Source organism: Pituophis catenifer, unplaced genomic scaffold (assembly GCF_029215685.1).
Source record: "Pituophis catenifer annectens isolate HBS135680 unplaced genomic scaffold, rPitCat1.0.hap2 SCAF_8, whole genome shotgun sequence".
NCBI classification, from domain to species: Eukaryota; Metazoa; Chordata; class Lepidosauria; order Squamata; family Colubridae; genus Pituophis; species Pituophis catenifer.
Window position 1 is genome coordinate 39,475,732 of NW_027256888.1, and position 24,020 is coordinate 39,499,751.

The 24,020-nt window shown below is 35.6% G+C and overlaps 1 protein-coding gene across 7 annotated transcripts in view; it reads right to left on the reverse strand.

Annotated features, from left to right (window-relative positions):
• Positions 1-23,369, reverse strand: part of SORBS2 (sorbin and SH3 domain containing 2) — a 194,177-nt gene extending 170,808 nt beyond the window's left edge. For 3 of the 7 annotated variants that reach the window (XM_070948588.1, XM_070948587.1, XM_070948584.1), the window contains exon 1: positions 22,937-23,369. The gene's annotated coding sequence lies outside the window, so the exon portion shown is untranslated. The remainder of the gene's footprint in view (positions 1-22,936) is intronic. The other 4 variants (XM_070948611.1, XM_070948610.1, XM_070948609.1 and 1 more) reach the window with 2 other exon arrangements.
• Positions 23,370-24,020: the final 651 nt, after the last annotated feature.

Below are 24,020 nucleotides of genomic sequence, written 5' to 3' on the forward strand. Positions count from 1 at the left end.
ACCCAAGGTTCCTGTAGCTTCAAAAGGTTCTATCATTTCATCTCTGTTAGTGAGAATTAAGTCCAATATGGCTGATCCCCTTGTTCGCTTCTCTACTTTTTAGGAAACAAAGTTGTCTGCTAGGTTTGTCAAGAACCTTTTTGATCTTTTACTTGGTGCAGAGTTTGTCTCCCAGTTGATGTCAGGGTAGTTAAAATCCCCCATTACTATTATAATGTGCTTGCTACATACCTTAGTTAACTGACTAGCAAAAAGTTCATCTATTTCCTCTGTTTGGTTGGGTGGCCTATGGCAATGTCACTGCCCCCCCTTTAATATTGACCCAAATGCATTCAAGACAGTTTTCATCATTGTCAAGACAGCTTATATTATTATGTTATTATTTTTACATGATATTTTTGTATTTGTGTAAGCCGCCTTGAGTTGCCATAGGTGAGTAGGCAGCAATATAAATGTTCTAAAATAAATAAAAATAAAAAAATGAAAATGAAACAGCTTTGAAGTGCCTTTAAAATAATACAGGGCTTTTTGGTAACATGCCTGCCGTGCCCGCTCATATTACCTAGCTTATTATTAAGCCCCAAGAAATCCATATATATTTGATAGATTCTACCTTTTGCATTAGTTGTGTGCAGAATTTTGCCTTTTGTAATGCATTACCTGTAAACCTTAATTACCAAAAAGCTAGAGCATAAACTTTACTCAACTAACAGGCCAGACACCAGTTCTTGCTATTAAATGCTTGTTCTATTTCTTTCTGGATCAGGGATGTATAATATTACTTGGAGACTATAAATGGATAGGATCAGGACAAACCCAAATTTGAATTAATTTATATTTGAGAGTCTGGCATATTTTAGATGTACTATGGGTACGCTTGGCTAATGGCAAAATATATGAGAATTATATAAAAAGTACCTGGAAGACACCAATTCACCAATCCCTGTCCTAAGTCCCCCCCTCCCCAATGAACATTCATTTTTAAACAAAATTTTCCAAATATTTCTCCCTGGAATGATATATTAATAAAGAAATATGAAAACATCAGATCAAATCATTATTTTCATAATTGCATACAGATATTGGATACATACTGTACATATATCATAGTGGAGAATCTCAATATGGCAATTATTTTTCCCCTTACAGAGAGTGGGTGAATATCCAGTAGGACTATAGACTAAATTATTGCTTTGAGTAATTATTCAAAGAAATAATAGCTCACAAACTCTATTCTATGACTCAGAGTAAACCAGAACAATTTTTTTCAATCAGAAGTTTTGACTGAGGCTGGTAGGAGTTGTTATGTTGGGATGAATTTATAAGATGGTTTGAATACTTTGAAGATAATTAGTAGTATTTTTATAGGTTTGAAAGTTCAATCTTCTTCTACATTATGGTATCAACTCTCATCCTAGATCATTGTTCTCAACCTTGGGAACTTTGGGATGTGTGGCTGACTTGGAAATTCTGGGAGTTCAAGCCTACATGTCTTAAAAGTTGCCAAGATTGACAAACGCTGTCTAGATAGAGCTTTTACAAAACTGATTGATAATGCATTGATCAGATTCTAATCCATTCATTTGACTTTACAAAGACACAAGAGGATTGGTCTAGGCTGGGTGTTCTCCTGTAAGTAACTTGATCCATTTCATGGAGAAAGAACAAGTTTTACAAGTATTGCAAATGCAGTCTATTCAAATCTCAACTATATCTTTCCAGACAATAGATAATAATTTACACAAATATTCAAGTGTTAGGGCTCTATCAATGGCATATGAATGTTATTTGACCAGGAAGAAATTGTTTGGGCAGGAGAGAGACAGAATGTAAAGAATGTAAGCACATGATATGACTTCCTTCAACGATTAAATCTTTGGGTGTGAAAAGAGGAAGGCTGAAATTTCTCTTCATAAGGAGAGGTATAAAAAAGTGCATAGAATTTGAAGTAGGATTGGATGCCATAAATTCTGCACCATCTATCCAGTCTTCTCAGACTGTCAACTATTTGTCACTGCAGAATTACAGTAAAGATTTAGATTCTAGTCATGTTCATCTAAATCTCCAGGGAGTTATAAATTAACTTATGCCTGTATCAAGAAAGCATGCACATAGAAAAGCAGATGTCACCCATAAAGACTGTTGTCTACATCTTTCTTTGACACTCCAATTTTGGGGATACTGGGAGATGCTAAGGAAAAGCACTGAAACCAAACTCTCCCTCTATCTGCAATACTATCTGAATAATAGGCCCATTACCATATTTGCCATGATGTGGGAATATCCAGTTCTCAGTCAAAGGAGTATTGCTTTGCCTTGAAAAAGAAATATCAATTGCGAATCAGTGTGGTGAAGAAATTAAGGTACCGGACTGACACAGGGAGTTCTAATTTTCCACTGAACTACAGAAACTCGCTGTGTGGCTTTTGACCAGCTATTCCTCTTTAGCCCAGTCTATCTGAAGAAGAGGGAGCACTGAGTATGCAATCTTGAGCCCCTGTACAAATAGCACAGTATCAATAAATCAATCAACCAACGAGTCAATCAATTAAACAAATAAAAGACCAGTGTCTTCAAGATCTAGGCAAGATATATGGTGATCACAGGAAGCAAAATTGCCAGTAGTCCCATCAATATTGTGTTGTGCCTCTATTTATATATTTGAAACAAAGAACAATTGACCTTGTCTGAATCATGAATGAGGCAAAGGCTTAATGATAGAAAAAATCTGGAGGAAATGTCAGGTTTACAATGCTCATTCTGGCTTAAGAACAATTCAGGAAGATGGATCATAGTAAGATAAGTATCTCCTGCTGTTTGTGATCAGAGTTGCTAAATAAAGAAGAAATTATAGATGCAGAATGACAAGAAATATAAGAGGCATTTAGAATCACAAAGTGTACTGTGTCTGCAGAGTGAACTGTGAAAAAAATCACCTGAGGTTTCAAATTTCAGAAGCTGTGAGAGTCGCTTTACTGTGAACTTCAGAAATTAAACAATTCTAATACTTAGCTACAGAAAATGTCCTAGGTTTTCAGGTATTTCTTTGTTTTAAATTGTTTTTCCTGTTTTGCAGATCAAAGATATCATTTTTTAAGAAAAATTGATGTGCATACTTATTTCTCAATTTTTAGGAACAAATAAGATAGTATTTCATGCTTTTAAAACTGACATGTGGACCTGGCAGGATCTAGCTGTTTGGGGGGTAAGAGGATAATTGAGGCCATGATCTACAACAATTGTTTTACTGATGAAACCAGAAATCACATTTTAAGATTTGTAAAGAGACTGCTTTTATTAAGAAATCGCTACTTCAAGTACAAAGCATAGTCAATTAATTGCCACAGATTTATTTAATGGAAAACTTACAAATGAAATTCTTCCTCTATTGGAGATGAAATGGCACAACCCAAGAATGGATTTTCCAGTTTTACAGCATGTCAGGCATAAGTTCTCTTTGTCATAAATTTTAACAGGAAAAAAAATTCCAATAACTTAAACAACAAAAGAAAAGAAAGCCTTTTAAATAATCACCTGGGACAATTTCACACTCAGCTACTGTAACACAAAGCTGAAATTTCACTTTAAAAAACCCTGTCATCTGTCTAGGAATTCAAGCTTTAAAATTGCAAATGTAAAGCTTGAATACATTATTGATATCCTTTTTACCTCTGTGCATTCGCAGTTTTACATTTCTAAATTACAATAAATATACAAAATTTCTGATATTTCATGTGAGACCATGTCTCCAATCTCAGTCAAGATGAAATTGTTGTTATTGGGCGGTTTGTCGTACTATTAGAAAGTATCTTATTCAATAAGGGGTTTTCTTTTAGTTACAAGCTGAATATGGAAGACTGAAATTTTGTACATATGAAGTACCAGGAACAGGCAATACAAGAACTCCTTGACTTACAACCAGTCACTTAGGTACTTATGACCGGTACTGAAGTTCTGTTGGCTGCCATTCCATGATCATGTGACTGCATGTCTTGGCAATTGGCAGTGTGCCACAATCATGTTGCCATGTTGTACAATATTTAAACTGAAAACCAGCATTTACTTTCAGTTTTCAGTACAATCAACCCATACTAAACAATGACTGTAGTGTTCAATTAACAACCATTATAAAAAAAGGTCATAAAATAGATCTAGTCATTTGGTAATCCACTTTACAACTATCTTGTGTACTATAATGGGCAGGGTCCATTATGGTTGTATGTTGACGATTACCTATAGGATGGAAGAGAGATAAACCAGAAAACTAAGTGGGCAGCTCACATACAAAAAAGGGAGCTTGCAACCCTGAAACAATGTTGTGAGTATCTGTGTAGCTACTTGCCTTTTTCAGCTGACAGATAGACACCACAAGATACTTCCGTTGAGAAATGATTAATGCCTGCCTTCAGTCTAGGCGTCAGGAAGTGGGCAATAGTTCAACTATGTTTCTTTGCTAGTCACGTAGACACCTTGTAGATTAGGCAGATTATGGATATTGTCAATCAATCAATTACTCAATCAATCAATCAATCAATGAGAAAATAATCTGCCTATAAAATCAGCAGTTGCAGCACTGCAAAGAGTAAATGTTGGGTTGTAAAGTTTTTAGTAGAATGGCACAAAGCCAGAAGGAAATCAGCTAAGGTTCTCATACAGGTCAGTGTTCCTAGATAGGCTCAGAACTGCTTCTCGACTGCTTCAAAATCTAACACCAAGGGTCCCATATTCACCTCTTCAGATGGAAATTTTATAATAACTGGATTGCAGGATGGTAAACCTGCCAACAAGCTTCTAAAGCATGTTTTAGTACCCTTTTGTAATGGTCTGAGAGAATGTCCATGAGAGACAGGAGGAGAAAAAGAAGCCACAGTTTAGTTTAGTTTAGTTTAGTTTAGTTTAGTTTAGTTTAGTTTAGTTTAGTTTAGTTTAGTTTAGTTTAGTTTAGTTTAGTTTAGATATTTTTTCAAGCATATATAAGATAATAGGTAAAAGTATAAACATAATTTTAATACATGAAAAGAATAAGTAAAAAGGAATATTAGGACAGGGACGGTAGGCATGCTGATGCTCTTATGCACGCCCCTTACAGACCTCTTAGGAATGGGGTGAGGTCAACAGTAGACAGTTTAAGGTTAAAGTTTTGGGGGTTTGGGGAAGAAACTACAGAGTCGGGTAGTGCATTCCAGGCATTGACCACTCTGTTACTGAAGTCATATTTTCTGCAATTGAGTTTGGAACGGTTTACCTTGAGTTTGTATCTATTATTTGCTCGTGTATTGTTATGGTTGAAGCTAAAGTAGTCATTGACAGGAAGTACATTGTTGCAGATAATTTTATGTAGTATGCTTAGGTCAGACTGAAGTTGGCGTAGTTCACAATCTAAGCAATGGTCAGATAAGAGGCAGCTGAGCCCCCAGAAGGAATGAAAGCATGGCAAACTTCTCAGAAGGGACCTTCCATGGTTTCTTGGATTGTAAAGGTAAGGGAGCAGAAATGTATTTTCAGACGTGTAAGATTAATATCAGCCTTTTGAGGTAATCCAGACAAGAACTATGAGTCCTAGTGCTATTATTATTGTACAATTACAATAACAGAATCTTGCAAATGTGACATAATATTCTATTTTCAACCTAGTATGTTCTATTTCTAGCTTAAGGAAAGGCTTATAGAGATTGATAGCACTGTATCTCTTTGTCTCAGACATTTTGGCACCTACCCTTTCTCTAGCAAGTAAGCTTCAATCCATTTTGCCTCAGCAACAGTTTCTGTATATATCTCCATCAAGACCATCTTCCCTAACCATCTAAGATTACAAAATTGAGCTAGGACAGGTTAAAAATTGAGCTAGAGGTTTGGCCACTTGTCCAATAATTCATAACTGGTAGACTTCACTTTTTTAAACTGAAGATCCATGCTTTATACAATACAATGGCTTGGTTCACAAAACTATCCTTGCAAAAAGCATTATGCTTAGCCGACAGGTGAATTAAATTACACTTAGTTTAACTTATCTCACAAGTTTGTTGTGAAGATGTAAAGAAATACCACATTGACTTCCTAAAGAAAAGTAGTGTATATAAGTGTTAATATTGGGCAAGATGCCTACAAGTATTCCCACCTTGTGTCAGATTTTCTCAAAAAATAAGTCAAAGCATATTTCCCCCCAAAGTAAGCAATAATTTGAGTAATTTCTTAGTTCCAAAAAAAAGTAGGAAAGTTGTATGTAATTATAATTCCCTTAACTCTGAAGAAAAACCCTTACAATTCATCAGTAGGAGATAGGAGTAGCTCACAAGTGTGCCATATGGTTCTGGAAGTAATAAAAAATTGACAAATTGGAATTCTCATCCAGGTTTTATAGTAATCCATTTCAAAGGTTCAAAAAGTTTTCTTTTTCTCTCTGATACTGGAGAAATTTGTAGGCCATTATAGCACTTTAACAAAAGACATTGTTGCTCTCCTTCATCTTAAATATTTAATAGTTTGTTTTCTTTTTTTTTTAAATGTAGAGGGTGAATCAGCATACTGGCATTTTTCACAGGAAATGCAGAACAGAAACTTATTGTTTAATAAGATAGCTGGAGATGCTGCCAAATGCTTTTTATATTCAACAAGGTCAGTTCTCTTTATATGTTGTTATTCTTTTTCAACAAGGGAGGACGAACTATAGAATGTCAATAAATGAGAATATTTGTAGTACAGGGTTGGAATGAGGGGTCCTTGATGCTCTGAGCTTGGCTGTTTTCTTGCAGACAGTTTCATTACTCAAGCTAGGGATTTGCTCTCAGTTTCTATTTTAGTGGCTTGCCCTGTCTGTGTTGGCTGGAGTGGTCTTAGAGGTACTTTGCTTGGGCTGCTTACTGTTGGCTTGTCTGGAATTCTTTGATTGGGGAACTGTTTACTGTCAATGTCATTTAGACATTGATAATGACATCCATATAAGTCCTGAGAGCGGTGATCCCATAGGTATACCTTTAATTTATTGATTAAGTTTGCCCATCAAATTGGAAGTATGTGGTTAGACAGAGGTTTATGAGATTCAGAATCCTGGGTGTTTCAATCTTTATGTATTTATTTAAATCAGGTGTGCTGTGGAGAAATGTGGTCATAGATTTCATCCTCATATACAGTCACCTCTCTGATTATTTGAAGTTACTGTACTGTGGAGTTGATGGAATTTGCTTCCTTTTGTGAGGTGACAAGCTTTTTTGTTAATTCTTTTGCGATGTTGTAGGTAGGGATCCATGGAAACGATATGACTGGAAGTATCATTGTAATATGTCTGGCTTGTGTATTTTGGGGCATCCATAGAAGCATAGGAAGATGGGTTCACTGCTTCTCATCTGCCGTTGTTCCTCTTTGGTAATTTGATCTATCTTAGTGAGGTCACTGGGAGTTCTCTTGATCTGGTTGTCTAATTTCTGTATTGTGTTAGTGCCCACTGGGATGTAAATTTAAGTAGAACATCAAGTAACCAGCTCACTATCACAAAATAGAACGGAGAAGCAAAACAACCTGTCTTTTCCCAAAATGACGATCTATCCCCATTTGATTAAGCTTACTCTCAGAAAAAGAGCCAGTTACGATAAATAGAAATCCAGCCCTATGAAAAGGTAGACTAAAGGACATACTTAAGTGTGATTCATATATTGAATTTATGATGTAAGTAAAACAGAAAATAGAGAGCAAAATCCTCACTGGCCCCTATATAGAGACAGTAAAATCAAAATAGTTGCAATATGAAGATTTAGGGAAGTGGGAGGGAAGAAGCAAAAGTTGCTGTCTCTGAAAGTTGTGTTATCATCATGGGCAGGGTTAACTGCTCCCTAGTAGTAAATCTTTTACATCCTTCTACGTATTTAAATGAGGAGTCCAAATTTATTCTTATAGTGAAGAGTTCTGCCTTTGGTGATATTGTATTTTAGTAACAATAAACTAGTTCCAGAATCCAGATTGCCCAGCTTTCAAAGAGAATGATCTTATTAATATGATATACATCAATTGTTAATAGTTGAACTCTCAATTTGTCTCTTCACTGGTATTGAGTACTTTCATTAACCTACAGTTTTCAATCCTAAGGGTGGATCTCCCTCAGGACAAACTTAGAAAGCTATCTGGCTGCTGATAAGAAACAGAACATTGGCCTTAATGAATCTGTATTCATCTAGTACTTGAATGATTTCAAACATAATTTTGCTATTTATTAAATTGTGCTGCTATTTTTATTATTCACAACACAATAATTCACCATTCATCAACTAGGTATCTTCCTAGATTACAACCTTTGGAATTCTAAGACCACATTCCCATGCTGCCTGGGAATTGTGGGACTGATAGAAAACCTCTAGGAGACACTAACTGTCTCAATATTTACAAATAGCTCCAATGATCATGTTTCAAAAGTACTCATGAATTTCTAATACACTACATAGATTTTTAATTGATGACAATCATCCAGCCAAGCTCCTTTTATAAGCATTGGAAGCAATTTTATGGACCAAATTTGGAAACCTCATATAAGGTAAATTAGGAAAACTTTGATTCATCAAGAGAATAAATATAAAATGGTTCATTTCTTCCAAATGGCATTTTATGTATTAGAACTTACAGCAAATTCAAACAAGAATGTTTTAGAGGGGAGACAATGATCTCCACACAGTTCACTCAGGGAAAAGACAAACTTAATTTGAAAAGGCAATTCAAAGTGCATTCCTCAGGAATGCTGCAAGCATCCCTTAGCAACTAGACATATACACAACAGCCAAAGGAGTTGTCATTCCTCCACCAGTCTGGATGCTCCTCTCTTCTCATGTCATTCCTATTGGAAGTTAAAAGCTGAGAAAAGCAACTGTGATGCTGCTTCTCTGCTTTCCCACTCAGTCCGCTGGATATAGGAATGAAAAGAAGATAGTCTTATCGCTAGGGGCGCTCATAAGAGGAAGGTCAAAATGGTGGATGAAATCATGCAATTGAAGCCCACACCCCTTCTTGTAGGTATCTGTGATGACTACAGAAAGGAGCAAGGCATTAGTCACATGATCATCATCTTATTTTTGTTTTTTTTGTTTTTAACTCTTTGATGGAGACCCTGATGGAGCCCAAAGATAGGCAGAAAGAAGCTGAAGATCCCCAATTTTCTTCCATCTCTTTTCCAAATCTGAAATGGAATGTTGATAGAAATTCTTCTGCATCTTTCTTCTACCGATGTTCAACCAGCTTGATGGAAGAAAATTTTCTTTTGAAATTAATTTTAAAGAAAGTGAGCATTTCAGTGGAATTCTAATGAGTGGGATGTTCCTGCATGTACTCTGTGTAAGATAAGCATGACACAAATATTTTGTCTTTTATTGAGCACTCATATCTTCCTTCCTCCCTCCCCCACCAACTTCCTGTACTTTCTTTAGGAAGCTATTATGAAGGAACTTAACCCACTGGACTTTTTCAGATGAGGAAGTATGTAGTCAGGGAAACTTCAGATCAATGGAAAATAATCCCAGCAGTAGTACCTTCAATTATATGTGATAATAATGTGAGTTCAAAAATACCACCAGAAAAAAATAAGATAGAAAGGAACAGTTTTCAAAGCGGGAAAACACCTGAAAAATTGCAAAGTAGATTGAATGTGAATTGAAAGACCATTTTAAAATGAATGTAATCTGCCAGAAAATGGCAATTTTAATATGGTAGAAGAAAATAACTAAATACAAGGGTTAGGAAAATAATCGGATTATAACATTAAATCTAGAATTACCTATGGAATTTTGTCTTGTTTTCAATGTATAAGCACCATCGTCATAGAACAAAAAATAAACTAACTATGGTGGGAGATCTTTGAAGGATAAGATTGGTGTTATTTGTTATAACACACTAAATGATGGGGAAAATTTATTCAGATTATAATATACAGGGAGTGCGAACCTTTGCCCAAGTAAATAACATAGGGGTTCTCATCATGTTGTCAATAACTACTTCACTTATTAACACCAGTGATAACTGAAGGCAGGAAAAGATGTTGGTTGTAAGAGATGACTGAGTTGAGCCTGAGGGAGGGGTCAAAAACAATCAATCATGAGCCCCTGCACACTCACAAGAGATATAAGTCCAGCCCACCTTGAATTACTTTCTATTCTTAATTCCCGCTAATTTCCTTTGATTGTTAGTAGTTCAGATTCTTGTAATAAATCTTTATACTTATTTGAACTGCCTGAATCTCCTGACTTCCCTGACACCGGGGATGACCAGATTCCTATAAATTTAATTTTTAAAAACTATCATTAATTAGTGGCAGGCAAATCAAACTCTTTGAATGCCCAAAGATCAAGGATTAACAACAATCATCCAATTTTTTAAAAGGTGATAAATTATACTCATCAAAAGATAAGTATATTCATTACCTGAATGTCTTTATTGAGACATATTTACTACAAAAAATCAAATACAGCCTGATTCACTTTAAGCAGCTACGAAAAATTCATCCAAGTTTTCTATATTGGAAGTTGAAAGAATAATGAACACCAGTATTGAACAGGCAGAGTTTAGGCTAGGCCATTCTACCCCGGTGTAGGACTCCTTCAACATATGAATAAATCTAATTAAATGTTATTATGTACTCTTTTTTATTTTAATGTTTTTTAAGCTCAATATTGAGAAATTGATAGTAGAAGACATTTGAAGATAATTCCCTGAACAAAAATGTGCTGTCACTTAAAAGGAAATTATAAGGTGAAATTTTCTTCTATAAGTGACCACATTAACTTATGTTTATCTGACTACTGTAGTATCAAATGACAAAGGGGGCTAGACAGGCCCCATTATTGAAGTATTATGTCAATGCTACAATACAATAATGAGTTTAGTAAGCCCTATTTTATACAAAGACACACACACACACACACAGACACACTGTTAATAAACAATTTAAGGTCTATCTATATGCTAATTAATTGTCATGAAAATAACAGGAATAAAAAAGTCTTTACATGCATTGGCTAGTAACTTATTATTATTGTTACTTATTATTGTCATTTGAAAACTATATACACCAAATTGTTGAGATTAATTTTAGCAGTTCTCCAATGTGGTTCTAATTTATTATTTTATTTATCTAGAAAATGTATATGTCTATGTATTTCACACAAAAATACATGAGAAAATGTATAAAACCCATAGAAGTAAAAACAACTATTAAAAATAATCATAATACAATAACTAAGGCATCTTATAGCCAACATGTATCACCAAAATCACACGTTGTTCTCAACTACTTAGTGGCTTAATACCCGAGGGAAAAGCCAAGTCTTTATGGTTTCTGGGTGCAACTAATGTTACTTAAGTTAGAAGGCCACTTAAGGGGGACAATCCAACCTGGGTGCATCTCCCTAATTTGGGGATGAAAAATGCTATATTTTTCATCAGTATTTCATCCTCTAGTATTTTTTGGGTGCTGCAGTTCCCAAATGGAATAAAGTTTCTAGTAAGAAATTAGAGCTGTAGCTTATCCACTGAAGTGCTGACATCCATGGGATACTAAAATGCTAAATCTCTGATCAACATTTTCAAGACAGATTTACAACAAGAACAGACTTCAGTTTATAAATATCCACCTGAGCTGTCCAGCAGTCAGACTGAAACTATCTAATTATTTAACTAATATAGTGAGAGAACAGTGCAAGGCATTTACTTTGGCTCATTTCAACATACTCCTCTCAGCTGTATCAGAGGATTGCTATAAAAAGATTCCTTTCACCAGACAAGTGTGTCCTTGAAGCTAGCAGGAGGATAGAGACAAGCTGATCACGTACTTCTCTACTGCCTCTTTTATCAGGATATATATCAGAAGTTTCCCCTATTTTAAAGAAGTGCCTAGACAGGTCCACAGAGTTTTATAGCTCCTGGCTGTTCTCTGATCAAGATGCAAATATCTGATGCAGCATTTCTAGGTTTTCTTGGCAGCTGGGAGCATACATAAACAAGTTGTTCATAAGGCTAAATACTTAATTAAAATAAGCGAGATTTAGGAAACTAGCAATAAAGTAAAAAGAGATGAATGGAAATGAAATGTTTGCAACTAATATAATTATGTATATTAGCAGTGGATTTGATTACTTTTTCCTTTTTTCCTGTGTTTACTATACCTAAACAGATGCTGACTGTACTTTAAAAACTGATGTTTTAATTTTATTTCTTTTCCTGCTCTGGATTCAGCTAGTCATATAACATAGAAAATACACTGAATTCATCTGATTCTTTAATTTAAAAAGTTTATCTTAGCTCTGTCAATTTCTTTGCCACTCTATGCCTATTGTATATAATTTAAAAGCCAAACTAAAGCTTGATCCAAAATAGATTGTGTCTTTGCACCTTAACACATTGTTATGTGTTGAGTTTCTCTATTCTGAAACAAAGCAAAAGTAACTGGCTTCCAAAAGAGCAAAATGTTCTTTTTCCCCGTTCTCTTAAACTTTTAAGCAGGAAAAGCTTAAGAGTTTGCAGTAATTATATTGTGTGTGTGGTGTGTATGCAGTATATATTAAATACTACATTCATTCTGTGTGTGTGTGTGTGTGTGTGTGTGTGTGTGTGTGTGTGTGTGTGTGTGTGTGAAATAACTGCATAGGCACATAGCACATGTACAGAATTCAGCAAATTGCCCCCAATCCAAAATATAAAGGCTATTCTTGCACTATGTCCCACTCTGAACTTATTCTTCTGGTCTTAGGAACACTTTACCTAAAATATCTCAAACATGGAAAATGCTCACTAAACACAGAAATTTACAAAAACACAAGATACATAAAGTAAAATATATTTTAAAAAATGCAAATAAACAGATTTTCTGTACAACTTCTCTGAAATTATCTCAATAAAATGTCCCAGGTTTATTTTATGTAATTTTGTCACAAGAAGGGACAAAAAAACACAGCTTATTTTTTCTAGCTAAAGTGGCAACCTCTAAAATTAGCATGAAAGCTTTCAGCCAAATGTCTGAACATATTTTTGAAGTAGGTATTAACTGAATTGTTTATTTCTAAACTTTAACAACTTAACTAATATTCCAAATTGTCTGTTCATATATAGTGCAGAATCAGGAATATGTTAACCACCTAATATGGACAAATAGCTCATTGAGGGTCATTTCTTATCAAATATTGTTATAACTCAAGTGAATTTTTTTATCATATATAATTTTCCTTCATAGATAAGCAATTATTAGATTATTATTATTAATGTGTTATAAGAGGCAAGGAACATTTCCAGTGTGGTACGACAACTTTCCCTGCAAATCCATGCTATTGTCAAAATAAGAAGCTTAACATAATAAAATGAAAGATGGGAATAAAATGAAAGATTGGAATAGTATGAAAGTTTTTTCAGTATTGAATCACTTCAATCTTGCTATCATAAATAGTTCTGAATATAATTTTACTCAATGCTTCTTCACTAGAGAGTATGTTTCAATACTCACATACAGAACCTTTCAGCCCAAGAGGGAAAATTAACAAAAATACTTATCTACTAGAATGGCCAATGCAGATGTTACATTTTTGGGCTTCAGGGTAAAAATTTAAATGAAGAAGTTACTTTTCATTATTAAAGATTGTAATAATACATACAATATTTAATAATGTATCAGATGCTACTTTGGCTCTTACAAGCAAAAACAAAACCAGATGGATTTTATTTACCATACATTTTTTTTCTGAGTATAATTAATTGTAATCCAGGGTATATTATCTTGAAACACTTATTGCCTTTTCTTCTTTTGACTGAGAAGAGATGGGTAAATGTTCATACCTCAAAAGGAGCCTTGGGATTGCTAATTAATCATGTCCTTCCCACTGAGTATGAGTATTAAATTTCAGGGAACTAACACTGGATGGAGGAACATGACTGCTGCTTAAATAGCCATGAAATATTAAATATGAAATGAAATATGAAATGAAGGATACACATGAAATGATACTGGGCAGTATTGAATATCTTCTTCCTGGAGTAGGAATAGCAGTTTCATTTTCCCCATTTTGCTTTGATTGTCATGGAGGAGTATAGTCATTTGGAAGATGAGACCAGATACAACAAAGCATGAGCAGGTACAATAAAAAGAATACATAATCCTGAACATAAACAGTTTTGAATACAAACTTCTGAATTTCTTTAGGAAATTCTTGACTGAATGGCTTAGAAAAAAGAGATCTGTAGCTGTTCATACAACTGCACATTACCTGTTGAAAATTCAGAAGCAGTTATCACAAGCAAGTGGTTATATAAACACATTTAGGAAAGGTAGTCTTTTATTTAGATTAGCTGTTTTCTTTTAATACGGGCTCAGACTACAATCTTCCTGAACAACAAAACCCTTCTTAGTCCAACAAGTCTTGAATGCTGTAAGGGAGTTTTCCAGCTGATGTTTATTTTTTTCAGAAATGTTAACATCCTACAAGGACAAAGCTGTTCCACCAACTAGCAAACAGGAAATGGCATCGGGTATGTTGACCCAGAGAATCCAGTCAATAGGAAAAAAAATCATTCCCAGATTTGCAAGCAATTCTTAATTTAAAAACATACCTATCCTACAGCACATAAATATTGAAATTTGGGGAAATCTCTAATGTAGAATGGTTACAGCAGTTTAGGATTCGTGCTTTATATTCTTTGCAATATGATCTCATAGTACCATCAAAATCTTTTTAAGAAATCAAATATGAAGAAAATAACTTTCATGTCCTCCATATGCCCATTTAAATATTGGAAGGCTGTAGTAATTGAATGATTTGAAATACATAGAAACTTAATAGTAGATACCTATAGTTACTGATACCAAGAGTGAAAGTCATTTTTTAAAATTGAAAAATATTAGTTCAGTTAGGAATATTTTTACTGGGTATATTTTAACATGTAATCATTTCTCCAGTTGGATTCACTGAACTTTTCAGAAAATTTCTTAACACTCACTCAGTAACTGGACTTCAAAGCATTGTCAGGTGCATACATAGCAGATGTTAAACTTTAAGCTAAACCTTTTCAGGCATTTGAGTTTTACTGTCAGAAAAATGCCATTGTATTTTACAGCAGTTAACTTTCTAGGCTTCCTCCCATGATATGCCACCCAAAGTTACTATATTTCATGCTGCCTTGTGTTGTTCAAGCAGGTGCAGGCTTTGACAGAAATGTCTCTTCGGGCTAATAACATTGAGAATACTTTATCTGTCTCCGAGTCTGGGAATTGTATTTAAGCCCAATCATAAATCAGCTAATAGCTTTTTTTATGAATCAGATGCTACTCTGTGCAACTGTAATTGGAATTAAAGCCCTTTTCTTAGATTGTTTAAAGATTGGACAGAAATTACAATAGTAAATCCAGTTGCAGGACACTTTATTTATAAAATGATTCCTAAAATAAAATTTTAAAAAGGCTTCTAAAGCACTCCACAATAAGATTACATCATCAGGAATAAAAAAAGGATTTATGGGCATCCATCTTTACCTTTGTAGTAAGGATCAGAATCTGGCTAGATATGTTGAAGGGTTCATCACACTTAGCTGTTCTTTTTGAAGAAGGTACAGGGCTGCTACAGTCATTCTACAATATCTATTTGAACAAAATAAATGCCTAGTAATGGAAAAATGGGCAAAGATGAAGGTATACCTATTCTATTTTATTAACATTTCAAGAATACTCTCTATGGGTTACCCACTTTAACTTTCTAAATTATATCTGAACTTAATTTTGGAATGATTATAGAGCTACATTTTGTATGTTTTACCCTTTTCAAGTCTATTGATGTGAACAAGTGAACACACCAATGAGAAAAAAAGAATTACATTCTAATTCATACATAATACCTTTGTGCCTATCGGATAAGAAAGATGCAAATGAAAAGCTACTGAGAACAACAAGGATCTTTTTCTTTTCTTTTTTTTTGCATCACAAGTGTTATACATATTGGAACACAAATTGCATATGCATCCCAGGCAATGGAGTTAGTCTCACATTGAAAATAAAATAGAGACAAAGATGACTTAAGCATCACATATGACAACAGCTTTTTTTTAATAGCAGATTTATGTGCGTTACAATAGAACTAGGCACATGAAATATACTAACAGCTTTAGCATCTTACCAAATGCCTCTAAAAACAGTGCTTCAATTTTGTATTGTCCATGTTCAGCAGCTGTAACTCTTCAAACATGACAAAATTTCTCTAGTGACTAAGGATGTTCCCCACTTGACTGTATTGACCTATCCTGAGCAGCATGAAAAAGCACATGGAAACTCAAACTGCCTAAATTTTGATTACTAATTCCACAAATCATATTACTGAATGAATAATGTAATAATTTCTAGCATAAATTATACAAGATAATTACGCAACAACTTTTAAGGAGATATTTACAAATGCTATTCATTTGTACAGATACAGAGACAGACATAGAGATGATTCATCTGCTGTCTATTTTTTCTAGTTAAAAGCTGACTTCTGTTTAATCAAAATATTAAAATTTATTAATTAAAGCAAACAGTCTACTATGTGGATTGCACACACATATCAATCACATGCTTCTGTAATCTATTGAGCAATAAGCATTTTACAGGAATTGTTAACATGACCTTAAAACAATGAATACTAAGCAAGGACAGGGTGCATAAAACAACTTTGCCATTTGTATTTGAGCCATGATGTGATAACAGTTAGAATATATTAAAAACCTTTCTATTTATGCAAAAAAAAAAAATGCTTGAGATGTCAATGTATGGTTTTCTTCACAGTGAGTGCAAGTTTCAGCAGAATATCTGTTTTTATCTTACTCTTAGATCTACCCCTTCAATTGTTAATTACATAAAGGTAAGGTGAAGTCTTGTTCAGGCAGTCTCCAAGAACTGGACATAATTGACTGGAAGGGGAGAAAAAAAGGTACAGTATGCTCTGATTTGATTTGATTTGAGCTTCAAGTCTGCTCAACTTCTTGGAAACATCCACATAGGTTTTTTTGGCAACAGTATGGGTTTGCTTTGCCATCAACTTTCTCTAGCATGTTTTTTGACCTTTCCAGTCTAGTGTCCCTACTTTATTTTGTAAATAGAGCCAAGGTGAGTTAATGTGGCTAATTTATGCATATTGTTTACTCTAGCATATTAAATGCATATTTATGTATGTACGAATGTATATATTCAATATGGATGCCAATGGTAAACTCATAAAATCAGTGTATGCAAAATTCTCCAAATATAGCCACTAACTTAAGCTCTATCATCAAATCTCATTGGGATATTTTTCTGAATTGAATGCATCAATTTTTTCTTTTGTTTTCAGCGCAGCAGGTTGTATATTAAGAAAACAATGATTCTGAACAATAATGGAAGTATTCATCTCAAATATATACAACATTACCCCTAGATCCAGCACATAAAATTATTAAGGCTTTTGATTAGGTACATATATTTAAATCTTAATTGCTATAAAATAGAAAATAATGGGAAAACAACTTTACTTTTTAGTTTTTCCCTAATATTAGCTATCACAACAGTTTATAGCACTTAGCTGACCCAGGCTAAGCAGTGCCATTAATATTAAAATACCAAAACTCAGAAGCAATCTGGTACCACTTTTACAGATTAACAAATTAAAGGAATAAATGGTATCTCTTAACAGTCCAGACTTTTAATATAATTAGTTTGAAAAGTTGCTTATTTTGGCTTCCATAGACTAACATAGATAATAGGGCTCTCTTCCTATAATACCAGGATGAAAGACTATTAAAAGATGTAGAGTAAGACATGGTGGTACTGGTGGTGAGGCAGGAATAGACAAATCCCAAAGAGCAATGACTTATCATTTCAGTATTTTTTCCATTAAAACAACATAGATATGTACAGGTAGTTTATTTATTTATTTATTTTTCATATTTGTAAATAAGTTACCAAGTATTGATCTTGATTCAAACAAAGTTTCAATAATTCCTAATTCTGATACAATTATTTTGGTAGCTTTTTTCAGCTGGCTATTATTAACTGTTTAAATGATTTCATGTATTGTTTGTCCATTCTGTCCTTCTTTGCTTTTTAACCTGTTGCCTGTAAAATAATTTATTGGGGCTAAGTGATCCACTTTGGAAAGGGCATTTAATAAGATTGGTGTCACTACTGAAAATGTTCTACTTAGATTAAAACTTTCACCAAATTTCTGTCAACAGGAGAACAGGATCTCAAATGATTTGCATCTTCTCAAACATTTTCCATGAAGTGCTCTTTTCCACTGATACTTCAACGACTGGAGCTTTTGACTATGCATGAATATATTATCTGACCATCTCCTTTATTGCTCTTATGTTTTAATTTTATACCGTTCTGACATGCTATTATTAATCATAATGCCTAGATTTCCATGCTGAAACATTGTGCGATTTCAGACTCTAGAGCTATGGGAAATTTATACAAATGAATGTGCTTCCATGGAAAGAAATTCTTCCACATAGAAAAGCTCTAGCCTATCTTTCTCTGGGACTGCATTTTGATCATTTGAAGGGAGGCAGCCCAGAGAGAGATTTACTAATTCCAGTACAATGCAAACCTTAGACAAATGAGATTTCAGACAACCTTCTATAAATCAGTATCAATTAATGCTGAAAGTATTGACATTATAGTATTTCCATAAGCTACACAATTTCCCTTTTTATAGATTTTTACCAGCTAATATCTGTAATTATTGGCATGTCATTAAATGTCAGTGTTATGCCTATTCCAATAGAAAAAATGAAAAAAAATATAAATGACCATTTTAAAAAAGTAACTTATCAAGGTGTACATATAAGTAAACTGATAATCTACTTTGGTGCTGCCAGGCCATGTGGAAGATTGTTATTAAGCCTGGCTCAGAAAAATGGTTTCCTACAAGTTACTCTTGGTGGATTGTGCATTTGATCACAACTACAACTAAGTACTGCATGAATGGTCAAGAGCCTCCCAGTTTTGAATATTGCAGAACTTATGGATGTGGTGAATTATATTACTTGAGGTTCTAAGATATAAGGTAGAATGTAAGTGCTATGTAGACTTAATGTGAGACTTAATTCCAATCTACTAGTCCTTGGCCCTACAATGATAGATATATTGAAAGCCATCACACTTGCACTCATTTTGGAAGCACCAAGGTATTCCCGGGTTGAAAGGATTGGCTGGTGACATCACCTTTCCCTGGGAGATGCCCAGTTGGGGGCCCTTTTCATGTCTCCAGCAGAAGCTGGAGTGAATGATGGGAGCTCACTCCATCCTACAGGAGCACTTGGGTCTCAAACACAGGCATGCTGTTTGACAACCCAGCATCTTAACCACATGAGCCACCGTGCTCTGGAGATAGGCCTCATTAAATGTGATGCGACAGTATTAATCTGGAAGTTTGTATTTATGTATTTATACAGAAATTTCACACATAAATATATAAATATATAACACTAGGGAAATAGGATACTTTTGGTTTCTAACTCTGCTGATTCCAGTCTAAAATGCAGGAGTTGTTTTGATAGTTTGCTGACAAATTCCATTTTCCTCTCCTTGTAACTCTTCCCTTATGTTGGAGCCAAGATGAAGCAAATATGTCCAAAATTTACCAAGTGAAAGAACAATAAACCAATTGGTATTTCTTCCAAGTGAGCTACAGATTAAAAAAAGAGGATTTTTGAACTCACATATAAAGGCCAGCTACTTGTTTGTTTTTATTGTTTGTCCATTTGAGAGAACAATTGCCTTGAAATGGAAGTTGCCTGTCCATGGAAACAATATACAGGTTGTCCTTGATTTATGACAATTGAGCCCAAAAATTTCTGTTTCTAAGTAAGACAGTTGTTAAGTGAGCTTTGCCCCATTTTACAACCTTTCTTGACACAGTTGTTAAGTGAATCACTGCAGTTGTTAAATTAGTAATATAGTTGTTAAGTGATTCTGGCTTCCTCATTGACTTTGTCAGAAGGTCATTAAAGATGATCACATGACCCAGGACACTGCAAACATCATAAATATGAGTTAGTTGCCAAGCTTTTGAATTTTGATCACATGACTAGGGGGTGCTGCAACAGTTGTAAATGTGAAAAATAGTCATGGGACACTTTTTTCAGTGGGGTTATAACTTTGAATGGTTACTAAATGAACTACTGTAAGTCAAAGACTACCTGTATAGCAATATTGCATGCAATTACAAGCATGTAGTCATAAGATAATTTGATCACTAGGCAGGTCATTGCATGAAGAAGCCAGGACTGCATCTTCATCTTTTTTTCTTACACATTAAACAAAATATAAAGTAAGGATAGAAGAATCATTCCTTCTCTCTTTACTCCTAGCCACATTTAACTGCACTGTGTGGCATCCAAGAAGACTATATGTTAATCTATAGTGGCAAAAAAATCTGGTACTGCCTTTCAGTTAATCAAATTATCAGATTCCTGATCCATTGCATCCAACAATTTGTTCCCATTTCTTTTGTTTTGAAGGCAGCGTAGGTCAAAAGCAGTGATTGGTATCTGTATTTTACATTTTTCTGTAAGAACAGAGAACAATCCTCCTCAACTCTGTCATAATGGAGAAGAATTGTATCATGTATCTGCCCCTAAGTTATTTGATATACGAAAGAGATCTCCCACAATGATGGCAAGTGGACCCCAGAAAGTAACAGAATGTAAATGAATGCAAAAATTAATCTCTAGAGAAAATATGGTCCTCCAAGAATCCAGAAATGTAGAATAGGACTAAGCAAGAGAGTTAGTTCTTACATGGAAGAAATCCTTATAACAGATCTGGACATTACTTGGCCTCCCATCTAAAGGAAGGTGTCATCAAATCTTTTCTACAGCTTGGATAGGAGAGTATGTTGCAAAAATTGAGCCCTGAATTTCTTTTATATAGGATTTGAATTTTATATACTGCAGTTATTGGAATATTTTTCTATATAACTTTTTTTTTTATCATAAGTTGTGGATTCTTGTGTACCCGCTAAATACCTCCAGTCCAATTTATCAGGAAGACACCTGATATTGCCCTCATATGTCAAGACAATAGTGCACACAGTCCCTAGTAATTGGCAAAGATGATTGGAATAGGTATTTGGGAGCCCAAGGCTTCCTATTCCTTGTGTGGATAAAATCTTAACACTCAAACATGTTAGTTCTGTCTGAGGCCATTGCGTAGTTTAAGAAATCATTGAAGTATCTCCATGCAAACACTGTTCTCATCTTTAGCATTAATGGAGAGAGTGCTCCACGTTTTACTTATTCGTAAAAAATAAATCTACCACTTCTTAACATGTTTACAATTACACACAGAGAAATATTGATGTATACAAATAGCACATATTCTGATTGATATAGAGATTTTGTATTTATAGAAAACAGTGTGTGAAATAGTACTTGTTTTAATAGAGCTCTCAAGATTGCATTAAATTATCAGAATAAGTGTGCTACGAAAAAGAATTTCACATCACGGAACATAAGGCAAAAACTTCAAGTCTCATACTAAGACCCCTTAAAGCAAATAAAAGCAACAAGAGAATGATTCAATTCAGAACTTGGGAAGAAATTAATAGAACTAGAGGCAGAGGATGCATTTGCTAAGAACTTGGAAAGCAAGAGTTCCTAAAGCAAATATCCAATTTTATGTACAACAATCTCTCAGTACACATATTCATAAGAAGTGATTCAGTATACTATAAAATTTGAAAATCATTTGGACTTCGACACCCTTACAGCTTGCTTCATTCATAAGCACATCAGGCTCCTTCGTTACTAATTTACCAACTGACACAGGCTTAGCTGCTTTTAATGTTTAATCTATTATTAAAGGTTAAAATTACCCATGATGTTTAAGGCAAATGACTCTAGAATAAAAGAGAGATGTATTCCAGCTTTTCTTTCCAAGCAGCCCAAAATGATGACATTTTGCCAAATAAATGAAAACTGTGGTACATTTTTATCCTGTGCTTTAAAGTACACATTACCTGATCTCTGCTCTGTTAAGAGAATATTATTATGAGGCGTCTGCTTTATGAATGATTTCAGGGAACAATTCATTCAGGAACTAGAAGCCTACAGAAGTGCAGTAACACTAGATATATGCCAGAATCATTTCCTTTGGACTGCTCTGTAGACATTTCATGCCTATGTTTCATTTCCTTTGTCTCTCACTGCTCTTGATAGACACTCTGCCATCGGAGATAGGTTTCAAAGGAGTTTACATGTGGCTGAATTTATTATGTGGCACTGTGGCTTCCTGTCTTTTAATCCAACTCCAAACTGAGAGACATAAGTGCTGCATTATGCATCTGGAGATGAATTTGGTACGTGGGTGCTCTCTGGAAAGGTGTGAAGACTTCTCCCACTTACACACCTCTTAACAGCACAAGCATCAGAAACTAATCAAACAAAGCAATGGGGCACCTTGTCCAGAAAACTAGTACAAACACGGCTTTCCCTTATGACCTACTTATGGTAACAATACAATACCAGAGCAATAGTGAAGGAGGCTTGTGGTGTGCCTTCAATCCACTTATAACAACCACCTCAAAGCTGGGCAAAATGTCAATAAGGAAGGAAGGAAGGAGGCAAAGACTCGGTGACAGATTTTGAACGTTCTCTCTAATCCTCGAAATATTGATCTACACACCCCCTCCCCACCCCCACCCCGAAGTACAGAGAACAGTTATAAGAAGAAGAAGCCGACTACACGAAGGATACATGTAACGGACGAGAGCCGATTCAGAAAGCAAATCCTAGCTTACAATAGATGGAAAGCGGGCATTCCCATGCTGAGCGTCCTGGAAGAAAATTGCCCTGCAAAACTGAATGGAAAATCGATACGAAAGGGTTAAAAAAAAAAAAAAAAAACTTCCCCCAAGCACCACCTAGGAGCTCTTTCGCGGCAAGCAGTCCGTGCACCCAAACAAAAGCTTACCTTGCTCCCAGAGAGGTTCAGACGCGCACGAACAGCAGCGGGCTTTCTTTGACTAAATCCTCAAGCCAGATGCTCCCAACCCAGCAATTTGTTAAATAGGAAGTGCACTGCACACCAACCTGAGTGGCTCCCCGCCCCCCAAGCCTGCAAAGCAGAGCCCGTCGTGAATTGCACACCTGCTCGCTCGCTCGCCCTCCGCCGCTGGTGTGGCTGTTCCTCGACTAGCAGTCGCCCTGGGCAAGATCAATATGCTGGGGGGGGGAGGAAGGGAAGAAGGGGGAGGGCAACACCCTTCTTTGGGGGTCACCACTTCACGCTTGCAGGGCAGCGGGCGACCGCTCGAGAGAACATTGCGGGGAAGAGCCTCGCCGTCCCTCCCTCCCTTTTTCCCCTCAAGATGCGCCTCTAAGCGCGCGCCCCAGCCTGCAAAACGCGAAGTGCCCGAGAGACGTAGAGCGGATCACGCTGCATTCCACCCTTTCTCCCGGTGAGCGAGAGCCCGCTTGTCAAAATGGCAGCTTGGAGACATTCCGCGCTCTACTAAGGAGGCGCGGATAGGCTTGTTTCTTCAGCTTCCTCGCAATAAATCACACAAACACACCCACACCCCCCCTTTTTTTGTGGTTGTTTACTCCGCGGTAAACATAGCATAATATGCTACGGTCTCCTAAACCCCCCCAACCCCCAGCAAAATGGCTGGTCCTTTCAGCTCTCCTGTAGACAGCTCATTGGGTTCCATGAGCTTTCTGTAGTCATGGCAACAACCAACGGACAGATCTCCCAAGCATGGTTGATCATGTGCAGCTTGTCCCCCTCCGCTCCAGTCAACGTCGAAGGTAAAATGCGGCTGGGCTTCATTGTTACGCGGGGAGAACGCGCACAGACCTTTCTGCGGCGCGCGCTTGGTCTCGCTGGCTCTAAAGCGGGGCAGAGTCGGGCAGTAGCCTCGCCTGCACAACACCGTTAGAGAAAGTCAGCGTAAGCCAATGGAATGATCTCTTTTCCTTTCTCCTCTAAAACTGGTCTGTGGCTTTAAAAATATTTAGAAAGCCATTTTGATTATTTATATCGAAGTGCACCTGTA